The following is a 12186-nucleotide window of genomic DNA, read 5'->3' as shown; positions in this document are numbered from 1 at the left end:
AAACACGGGATGGAATCCCACAGTGGACTGTGTGTGTGTGTGTGTGTGTGTGTGTGTGTGTGTGTGTGTGTGTGTGTGTGTGTGTGTGTGTGTGTGTGTGTGTGTGTGAAAATTGCAAAACTAAAACTTTGTCTGCAAACTTCTGCGCCATTGTTGAATTTGGAATCTCCTTCGACCAGCTGCAAGATGATCATCAGGAACTACCAACCTGGTAAGTAGTGATACATTTGTATTGATCAATATTGGACATAAAATAAAGAAATGCTTGAAAGAAGAGTTCAGCAGGGTGAGGAGAAGGAGGTGTGAGCTTCAACATCAGAGTGATGCTCCAGAGTGATGCTCCTGCAGATCCAGGCCAGAAGATTCTTTTTTATTAGCCCAGCATCAGGAGAGTCACTATTTCTCAGCAGCCCAGAATCATCTCGCTGTGTTACAGTTGGACGGAGGCCTTCAGACAACAAGCAGGATGAGGCAGGATTTTGTTCTCCATGTTTTCAAGTTGAGCCTGCTGCGACATCTGCTTTCACTTGCTGCAAGCTGATCTCCAACCTACAACCTACAACACATCTCTATCCATGGTGCTGCTCTTCCTCACGACCCTTCATCCTACTGCACAGTGTTTCTGCTGCTGTAGGTCTGCCAAGGACAACTTCAGTCTCGGCAGCATGACGTGCATGATGGGATGTGAGTTAGAAGCATCATGACCAGATCCAGCAGCAACTTTTTTCAATTAGCTGGTGACTCACACGCTCGATTGGAATGTGCAGCCTTAAAGGGACCGTTCACCTATAAATGAAACACAGCCGTGTGTGGTTCTGGTCATACAGTCAACGACCAGTGTTTCTGTGTGTGTGTGTGTGTGTGTGTGTGTGTGTGTGTGTGTGTGTGTGTGAGAGAGAGACAGACAGACAGAGAGAGAGCGAGAGACAGAGAGAGAGAGACAGACAGAGAGAGAGAGAGAGAAAAACATTGGTGCCAAAACCCTCAGTAGATGTTCATAAAGCAGTACATTTATCCCTCCGTTAGCAGCCTCTTGGCTTTGCTGGGCCTTCCATGTGATTTGAAGGAGACAACAAGCGCCGGACCCTTCTTGCTGTCGATGTGACAGCCAAGCTGAATATCAGAGAATTGATTCCATTTGTGATGAAGAGTAACTTTTCATCAGTAATGAAAATAAAGGTCTCCGAAAAGGTACATTTTTATTCATGTTCATGTTCAGTTATAGCTTTATTTTATTGAAGTAGTCAAGCAGATTTCCCATTTCTTTGATTTAACATTCAGCTGCAGAGCAACATTGCTGAGGGAAACATTTTGCTGTAGGCTGAGATGGTACATATGCTGGTTGCTGTTCAACCTTTGTAAACACGGAGGATGCGATGAAGCGCAATTTAACCGCAAGCCAGAACAGCAGCTGCATTTTCCACAAAAAAGAAAACAGAATTTACAAAACATCAATGCAGCACAGATCAAAAAGTCTCAGACTGCAAGACGGAACCAAAGCTCAGCGGGAAAAAGAGGAAAGTGGGCAATGGCACAGCCGGGTCATTGTTCTAATGTGTCACGGAGAGTGAGAGATTTCACACATTATAGAGGAGGTGTAAAATTCAACAGTCCTCAGCGGTTTGACATTTGATCGGTGCCATTCTTAGCACGTCAAGGTACCACTATATGCAATACATTTACACGTGTATATAAGACAAGGCTACGTGTGTGTTGTTGTTGTTTTTTTGTTTTTTTTAAAGAATCACTGGCAAACATTTATTAAGCACAGAGATTAACCAGGCTATAATATATATACATATATGTATATATTAATGCTGAAGGACTTTATCCAAATTTTACTCTGTGATTAAACTCATCAGAAATGCCTCATTTGCCTGATCCACTATGAAAGCAGAGTGTCATTTCTTTATTGTCATTGTGTGTGATGTTCTGATTATGTTCACTGAGTGCACTGCCACTCTGGTCAACCTGACCCAATTTGCCTCATGTTTGTCTCCTTCCCCAGTTGAGTAGTAAAGTCAGAGACTGCGCCATCTACTGCCAACAGAGGGCTAAGTATCCTGCTTTTCTCACACACACACTGCAATGTCAGGTAATGTAAAAAGAGCTCTTCAAAATGAGGCCATCTGTTGCATTTCGGAGGCTGCGTGAATGGTCATTATTTGAATCATCTGGATGAAAAGTAAATATTGTGGCCTAATTCACTTAATTTGCAATTTAATATTTATGCTAACGAGAAATAGTTTTAATTAAAATTCAAGGATGTGTTCCTTCATTGGATTTTAATTATTTATTTTGCACATAGAAAAAACAAACACATCTTTGATCAGTTTACTTTATTTTCTGGGATGACCTGCTCCACTATTATGGTATTTTTATCCTTAATGGTTATTATTCAGTTACTGCTCTTGGCTATCAAGAATGATAATGAAAAAAAGAAATCAAATAATAAAATCAAATTCTAAAAGATCCTTTGTTATATCACTTAACTCAGAAAAAGGATCTTCTCTCTGGCAAGTCAATGCAAATATAGCAGCGCTGTGGCCCGTCAGGCTCCCGCAGACAGGATGAGCCGGCTTATGAGCAATTATAAATGACATTTTGACATTTTTACGGTAACCTGGTGACGATTGTGTGAGCGCTGCACGGTGGGCCAATCGCATTTGAAGCCAAACCACACGACACACAAGACACAGCTTCCAAGGGCACGGAAAGATGACACCAGTCAGGCTGCAGCGTTAGCGTTGTTAGGCAGCGAACACTGGGCTCACCGGCGGGACAACGACAACAACAACAACAACAACAGCAACTGTCAGCTGAAGAAGCATCTGTCGCTGCTTCTTCCACTTTGTCCCCGTGAATCACTGCCCGTGCGGCCTCCACCCCCGACGCCTTGCTGTGTCGCATTCGGAGAAGCATTTTTCTTTTTTTTTTTTGGTCTTTGATTTTGCAAGTGAAGGACAAAAAGTGCACGCGCGAAATCCTGTGATACGGCTCTCAGGCCATTTTATCAGCGACTGTCAATCCTCATTCTTTTTGTTTTTTTCCCCCTCTCTGCGGTTCTCTCTTGGGCTCTCATTTCATTTACGGCAGGCGAGTGATTCGCCCGCTTGGTTCCCGGCTGGAGCTCGGGCTCCAGGTGTCACCGAGACACATCCTGCCTCCACTAATGGCCTCCTTTTAGCAGGAGACCTGTCCGGCTGACATTTAACAGCGCCAGCGTACATGCGTGATAATTAATACGTGCGCGCCGCGGTGCCTTCCCCCCCCACCCCCGACGTCTCCTTGAGTCCCAGCGTGGTGCCCACCGGGGTGCTCTTTATTTTTAGCTCCGTGGTCTTTGATTAAAATATGACTCTGTTGATGACCTTCACACCTGCTGCCGCTCTGCCAGGTCCATGGGAGCGCCACCACTTGATAAATAAAGGCCTGCCACCGGAACCGCTGACAAGACACTATTAATGCTGGGCCGGGACACGTGTGCTCACTGAGATACTGCTGCCGGAGGACGTACCTCCCAACTCCCCTCCACCACCACCGCCACCACCACCCTCAACCCCCCAGAGCCACAAATTATCTCTATCGTTGCATATCTGCTCCACTTATCATGTGCGCTAGCAGCCATGCTAGCAGTGCGGCTGCGCGCGCGGCGGTTGTCATTCGATCCTTCTCCTCCGACCGCCCAACTGAAATCTCTCAGCTGGACTGCATGTTTTCCTGGAGGATCACGTGACTTTTCCCCTAAGCGCCCAAGGAGAGCTTGACTTTTCTGGTCTTTTGACCGTCGAGCTTGTCAGCTCTTCCTGCTTATTCATGGCGGCCAGAGGCTGAATCGCACCTGAGAGTCCACGATGTAGGTTCGTCTCCAGCAATTTACAACCATTGAAGAAATATGACATCTTCAATATTTAATGGGAGTACAATGGCCTTGAGAGAAGCAGTATGATTTTTCCACCAAGAAAGGCTTCGAAAAAAAAGAAGTAGAAGGAGACAAACTGAGGCAATAAACACGTGACGTGTAACATACAAAGAAAATTGCAGTGAAGCACAGCGAACACAATATGCTCAATCAACAGAGCTGCAGAAACAGCAGTGCATTTTCTCTACTGTGCACAGCACTTTGAAGGATTTGCAGTGCACAAAGTTGATGACTAAACATGAAGGAACAAAGCTTCAGGTGAAAAGTCCGTTAGCTAAGCTAATAGCTGTCAGAACCGGAGCAACCGGATTTCTCCACCATAGTTATGGTTTCTGAAGTAGGAATAGACAGCGCAGGGCTAAACCGAGGTTCAGTTATCTTCTAGGGGCTTTCACCAACCTGTAAGGGCAGTTTCATAGCTGAGTTTGAATTCATCTGCAACATAATGGATAGGGTTGCCAACCGTCCCTTGAAAAACGGAATCGTGCCGTATTCAGAAACAAAAGTACGCGTCCCGTATTGAGCTTACAAGGGACGCACTTTGTCCCGTATTATCATGAAAACCGAAAACAGTGTAGAATGAATGAATATAGGCAGGGTGCTCTTTAAGAATATGTACGGTAAACTTATTCCCCGCCTCTCCTGCTTTATGAACAATGTCCCCGTCGACCGTAAAATAATTGATCCAACCACCAACCCTCCCACCGCGAGATGTGAAACTCTAGGAGGCGGCAACCCTAATCATGGATGACCACAACTGGGAGGTTGTAGATGCACTAGTTCCCTGAGGACACATTTTAATCATAGCAGTTACACACAAAGCTCTGCTTTCACATTGATATCAGGCCAAAACCAAGTCTTATATAACGAGTTGTTTGCAAAACAATTGCCCTGCTAGCGCTAATTAGCTATTTTTAGCATGTTAACACACAACACCTCTAATGATCGAGATCAAAACAAAACCACAAAATTATCTGAAAGTGTCTGCATGCAACAGTGCCAATTGTTTGATGTGAGGGCAATGATTTGTGGTGCAAACTGATCTTGCAAAAAGTAAAGCTTGCAAAAATGTCAATCTTTAATTGCTACAAAGTGACAAGAGGGTGTTTTTGTTTGTTTGTTTTTATTATTCTTATTCATTAAGTGAATAAAATGCTCCACAAAGACCTGATGTAAAGACTTGAACCTGGATTTTGTGGCACAGAGCACAGGTCCTTTGTAGCTGATTTGATACATCAGAGACATTATTACAGACTTGATGAGAGTTTCCCTACAGCATGTATTTCTCTTTTTTAGAGATCAATAACTATATGGTTTTCCAGCGCAGAGGGACTTTTTTCATGAAACTGAATTCCAATTTAATGACACAACTGATTGAAACTCTTTCCGTGAGAGCGGCGGTTAATGATTTTGCCTCAAATTTTTCTTGGCCCGTTCGGCAGGTGCAGTCACAAGCACGACAGACGACAGGCGAATGACTCCACGGGAAAATGCTATTGATCTGCCCAGATGGAGTAATTGACAGGGAGAGGATGGATGGAGACATGGAGCAAATCTGTTGGATGAGGTTCAAGGAGAGCGACCTGGGCATCCTTTGGTCCGCTTGTGGCTTCATTACTTTAATGAATGAATGTGGTACAGAAACACACTTTGGATGGCCACATAAATTAAGGCCGCGTGTGTTTCCTCCGCAGCCTCAAAGTCTTTCCTTATGTTATCTTGTTGTCGCTCCATTGTATTTGTATGTTGTGTCACATCCACCACGGTGTGTGTGTGTGTTTTAGTTGCATGTAATGTGTCTCATTTAATAATGTAAACTTTACACGTTGTTTTTTGAGCTATTTATTTAAAATGTATTTAATATAATATTAAATACTAATTTCTCAACTTTCTTCTGTACATTTCATTAACTGTTATGTTTAGTTTCACTTTATATGTTTACGATTTGATCCAACCTCATTTTTTAAAAATAACACACACACACACACACACACACACACACACACACACACACACACACACATTAGATAGATTAAAACTCACATAAGAGCAAACATAACATTGATTTAATGATTAGTTAGTGAACTTTTCCTTCAGCATGTGGTACTCCCAAAAATGGTTCTACAATTAGTGCCTAAACAATGGGAATATGTTAAATTGTTTTGTTTATTTTTCATTAATTTGTTTGTTTATAATTTTATACAAATAATTTGAGTGTTTTGGTGGCATTTATGTGTCAAGTACAAGAGGGGGGAACTGATGTGTTGGTGCGAGTTGCGCTGGGGACAGGTAAAGGGGGCGGTGCCTTCCCCGTTTCCTCAGATGCATTCCGGAACGATCCACAGCACCAACTGTGTCTCAGTTTCTCCATGTAACCTGCTTCATACAGGTACAGTATCTGTTATTGTGGTCCTCAATCCTGGGGACCCGTAACACATGCACGCGCGCGCGCACACACACACACACACACACACACACACACACACACACACACACACACACACACACACACATTCACACATTAAATAAATTAAAACTCACATAAGAGCAAACATAACATTGATTTATTGATTAGTTAGTGAACTTTTCCTTCAGCGAAGGGCAACCACTAAAATGCCGCCTCAGCAAAAGGTTTCTTTACATTTATTGGCCAACTTTGTGCTCTAAAATTCTGAACAGTCACGCGCACTGTAGTCAGAATGCACTGCTGTTCCTGCAGTTGTAGATATATGTCATTGTAAATAAGATGCAGCTGACAGGTTTGTGCTTCACACTGTTGTGCTCACTGAGCCCCACTGAACAGTGTTTATCCTCAGTCTGCTTATGTTTCGCTTTGATTTCTACTTTAGTTTTTGAAGTCAGTGTTATTCTCCGGGGGGGGCAGCCCATCTAATTCCACGTTGAACCACCCAAAATTACAATTTCTGCCCCCGCCTCCGGTGTGGCATAACACCACTGAGAGCTTTTCCAGCGCCCTGATTGAAGTCTTTGTGTATTGTTATTGTCTTACACAACGGTCACCTCTGCCCCCTGCAACGTGTTGAGCCATGACATCGCAAATGCTAAACCTCCCTCCTCTTATTGCATGGCCAGGAAGTAATCCCAGGGGAACAAGAGACAAATGAAATGTTGTTGTTGTCGTCGTCGTCGATGTTGTATTTCCCCTCCTCCTCCTCCTCCTCCTCCTCTCCGCCCTGAGCTGGAAAACAGCCACGCACTGAATCCGATCGTCATCACCCTCTTCCGCGCTCGCACATAAATGTCACGGCCGCTTGGCCGCGCAGATGTGAAATGCTAATGAGGTCCCATCATTGTAACACCATTTGGCGCCGCTTTTGTTTGGAGCGAATTCCGCCCGAATCGTTGCAAAGGTTAGCGTTACGTGTTGCTCGGCCGGCGCCGCTCGTTAGCATGCGCCCGGCGGCTGTACCGCGTCGCGCCGAGCACCGCTACTACATCCCGGCCTGTCGTAAAATCAATACGCCATCTTCTGAAGGCTCGGCCAATAACTCATAGCCGCTTCAGTTCAAGGACCGACTCGGTGGACTGTTATCCTGTGAAAATATCGGATCAATTGCTCGCAGAAACTCAACGTCGTAAATAAACGGTGTGTTTTCCACCTCGGATACAAAACTCTGTGCCGGGCCGCCTTCTGCATTTGTGTCCTCATCACACGCGCAAACACACACAGCACACACACACACACACACACGCGCACTTCCCCGTCCCCCGAGTGTTTGCTCCATGTTTATTATTCTAGCGCGAACTCTTCAAGTGTTGCTCCAAGTGTAACGGTGAGATACGGCGCACAGATGTGCTAAAAAACTCAAAACAAGAAGTAGCACACACACGCACACACACACACACACACACACACACACACACACACACACACACACATAGACTGCCTGCTTAAACATGAAGCGTTTTTCTAGGTCACCATCTCTCTGAGTGACTTGACAAGTTTTGGTATCTCAGCGCGAGCTGCGTTTGAAGTTGGCCACAGTGATTGGATGAACTGCTTTGTGATTATGCCGCTTTTCCTGCTGACAATTCGCTTTTATTTCAAACCGCTTTGTGGGAACTTTGAACACACACAGAAAGAAATTCTTCAACTTCCAGCCGCTCGCATTGTACCACTGGCTCGTCGCAGTGCGCGCTGACCACTTCACACACTCGCCACTGACACACTTGGTTGTCGTGAAGCGGACAAATTGTCGGCAAAGCATGTTTGGAGACTTGACGGAGGTCTCAGAGGAAGAAGAAGAAGAAGAAGAAGAAGAAGAAGAAGAAGAAGAAGAAGAAGAAGAAGAAGACATCAAGGAAATTGACTCAACATTTCATTTCAAGATCCTTTTTACTCAGGCGTTCTGGAGCTTTGTGGGTCATCATCAGCAAACATCATCACAGAAATAGAGACATTTGAGTCTTGCACAGATTTGTGTCTTCAGTCTGTCTCTGGTTGGACAATCTGGAGACACGAAGATCACAGTAAAACATGAGTGAACGAGTCAAAGAAACCACATTAGACCAGTCAGTTGTAATTACCGCTTGCTAACATCCTGTTATCATGTACGCAGTTATATAATTTGCACTTAAATTGTTTGGCTAGACAATTTGGTTGCATGATTTCACATGAGTATGTTTTTTTTTTCATCGGTATGAAGAAACACTGCTAAAATCGGCAAACCTTGCTGGTGGTTTACCGCCAACAGGCGTTCACTCTGCTTTTGTGATAATAAAGAACAGCCTTTCCGCTCTTGTGACAGTTGCTGCCAATTTGATTTAGACACAGTCACTCCATTGCTTCATCTTACTGTGCATTTTGCTCAAAATCCATTCAATGTGAAATCAGGGTATCCATACTTGGGTCTCTTGGCAAAGTGGATCTCTTGGTGAGTCATCTGTGAAAATCAGATGTCGGTGAGGACATAATTAGCTGCAGAGGTGCTCTGAATTCTCTATTACGGCTGGTTTGCACAGCTCAAAGTTTTCACATCAAACGAAAAATCTGTTGTTGCCGCTTGACCTCACGTTTACATGACAACCGGCACTCCCTGAATGTCTTTGGCAGCAGCTTGTCAAAAATCAAATCTTTCAAGATCAAAACCTTCCCAGAAGAAGAGAAGAGAGCCTGAAAGTGGCATGGCTCACTTCCCCTGTTGTGTTTGCACCTGAGTGGCGTGCACGAGTAGGAGGAGCATAAACAGTGACGGCCTAGTTTTTCCTCTTTTTGTTTTGTGGGTTTGTGCTTATGACTTTGAAAAGTTTAGTGAGGTTCCTTCATCGAAATCCAGATGTGTTGCTCCCATAAAACACAAACGCTCAGGAGCCACTTCATTCGGCACGACAATTCACGCACTTGTCCACACAAATAGCCAACCAGCAACACAAAGCATTGAGGCATGCGGACGACTCGCTGATGTTCAAAGCCAGCGTCCAAGAAAATATCCAGCGAGCAGCAGCTATGTGGAGGAAAATGCCTTGATGATTGTCAGAGGTCAGAGGTCAGGACAGAGCGAGGTCTGCAGAACAGCATCTCTGGGTACCTGGTGTACCTGAGAAGCGAGCGTGTGAACGCCCCCCACTGGCCCCAAGGCCCTGCGACCATTTGATTTGTTTGGGAGAAAAAGGAAACAGCTTCCTGTGGTCACAGTTCAGTTGTTCCCGTCTAAACGTGACCTTAAAGTGTCTGTGATCTATTCCCTGTCCAGTGTCGTCAGGGGCTGACACTTCCTCGGCGACAAAACTCATCAGCGTCAAGACTCTTGTTTGCCGCTGTGTCTTTTTACCGGCTGCAGACAAACCAGGATGACGGTCGTGCAGCGTTTTCCATCACACGTGGCCAACCGTTGCAAATAGTAGGGCTTTTAAATGTGGGCAAATAAGTCCCACACGTGGGAATGAAACACAGATGCATGACTCGTGGGGTGTAATTTAGGATGACCAACCTATCTTCCCAGGACAGGTCCTGCTTTCCCAGCCTGTCCTCGGCATTCTGCTTTTCTTTTCTTTTAATTTCTAACAAAGTGATGAAATTATGAAAAAAAAATCCTCTATCTGTACAGAGGAGGTATACTTTAAATTTACTGAAATCTTTGAGTAAACCTCCAGTATCATTTCAGTATCTCATTGCCAGACCAAGTGCCCTGGTTTTCGGTAATAACAATATGTTTAAAGCTTGTCTTTAAAGCGCGTGTTAACCCCAAGCCCAGCACTAAAGAAAGTATTTTGATAACATAAAAAGAAATTCTGACAATCATTGTGTTGTTTCAGTTGAATATCATCTTTACGGATGCTGGGACGATTTACCAAAATAAATCACAAAAAAACAGACAAGCTTTCATGACGTTAGCGTACCAGGATTAGCTCACTTTAAAATCTGCCCGAAATATGCTAACTGATAAAATAATAAATGGCTCTTCTACATTGCAGTTGCGTATTTTATACTAAACACGGCACCACGCACTGCCATACTACCGCCTGCTAGTGTTTATGTTGTATTTTGACCCATTTCAATAAAACATTTTCAGTGGAAAAACAAAAAAAACAAAAACACATCAGATCTGCTTTCACTTGCGCCACTGGAGAGTAACAGCGCCGGATCACATTCTCCAAGCTGGGTTGCCCCATTTTGTAGAGTTGGGTTTCAAGTGCAGAGCCTTGGGCAGAGGAGAGAAACGGTGTCTGGCTGATGTATCTCGTTGATGGAGACAGTGTGATGTGCTCAAAAAGATGCGGCGTGGCACAGCTCTGCAGTCACGCTTGCATTAGCTGATTGCCGTCAGCTGCTTCATTCATGCCTCACAACCGAGCGCCCGTTCCTCAGCTGCAGCCAGCTGACAAGTCGCGCGCTTGTAATCACGCAGATGGACAGTGGGGACGTGGAAACTGGATTGTTTTCCCGCTAACAGTATCTGTGAACTGCTGCTGCTGCTGCTGCTGCTGCTGCTGCTGCTGCTACTGCAGAGCTTCGCCCCAACCAGCTCCTCCGCCTCTGCCTCAATTTATACATTCTGTGATGTATTTAGCGGGGAATTAGTTCCCACCGCATTAGCGGTCTCATTCTGACAGCTCAGGCATTAACAGCTACGCTAATTGTGTGGTTGTTAGAATGGTCAGAACTCCTCTGATTAAACAAGTTGAGTTAACGATACTTTGCGGTTTCTGAGGTCTGCAGTTGTGGCTTCTTAATATTGTTGAGTGGAGATACACGGTGTCTTTTTGATCTTCTCAACTTTTGCCGTGTTTGATGGCTCTAAAAAGGTCATTTTATGGATATTTCCATACTTAATAAGTTAATTTTGTTTGTCTACTTCCAACAATGGACCAAAAAAGACTTTCTCTCACTCGGCTCCACCTTTGAACAGCCCACTCCCTCGTAAGTGACCAGCCGCTCGCTACTACCTAGTGAGCGGGGAAGATGGCTTCTAGCTCTCATGCAGCCCACATTTAAAAAAAGAAAAAAAAAGAAAAGTCTGCAGAGGCGTTCGAGGTAATCAGCTCAACTTGTGGTGTGGAAAGCAAAATCCAAATGCCACATTTCAATGCTGAAATACGGGAAAATCTAGAAACCATTTTGAAAAAAGGTGTTATTTTTCATACTTGGTGTGTTAGTTGGCAATACTACTAATGCGGAAACACGTGAAAGAGCTAAAAAAAAAAAAAGAAAAAGAAAAAGAAAAAGAAAAAGAAAATAAAAAAAGTCAGTTTTTAATAGGAGGACCTCCTTAAAATCTACAAATGTGCCCTTTATTTGACCAGCTGACGACAGTATAAACAATATACACCCTCGGACCCAAGGTTAGCTGGTGCAAGCCGGTGTTCTCTCTGAGGCTGTTGTGACACAGTGGATGGTGTTTGATTGCATTTGCACTCTTGCCTTTGCTTGGTATGCAGACATGCAAATCTGTTTCTGACATTTATTTTTACACAGGGCCAAGAATACCTCCACTGCGTTGCTCATACTTGCACTGGGATAAATCTTCCAACTGTTTGATTTACTGCAGTAGTGTTGACTGTCCTGCGAGACAAAAGCAACCAGCTCGCCATTGAGAAGCAGCCCACCTGTGAGTAAAAACAACAACAAAAACCCGGCCAAGCTAAATACACCTGAAAACATGCTCATATTTCCATATCCCAACGGCTTTGCTAACATTGCAGAATGTGCTGTAATAGCTGAGAATTAGCCTATAAATGTTAGACGCTGGCATTAAAAGTGTTCGTCCATAATAGTTTTCCCACGCAGGCCCCAAACTTTTGTT

Source organism: Nelusetta ayraudi, unplaced genomic scaffold (genome assembly GCF_046127955.1).
Source record: "Nelusetta ayraudi isolate G7.1 ecotype Tasmania unplaced genomic scaffold, CSIRO-AGI_Nayr_v1 ptg000042l, whole genome shotgun sequence".
Classification (NCBI taxonomy): Eukaryota; Metazoa; Chordata; class Actinopteri; order Tetraodontiformes; family Monacanthidae; genus Nelusetta; species Nelusetta ayraudi.
The sequence above is the reverse complement of the archived record's forward strand: the minus strand, read 5'-3'. Positions refer to the sequence as shown.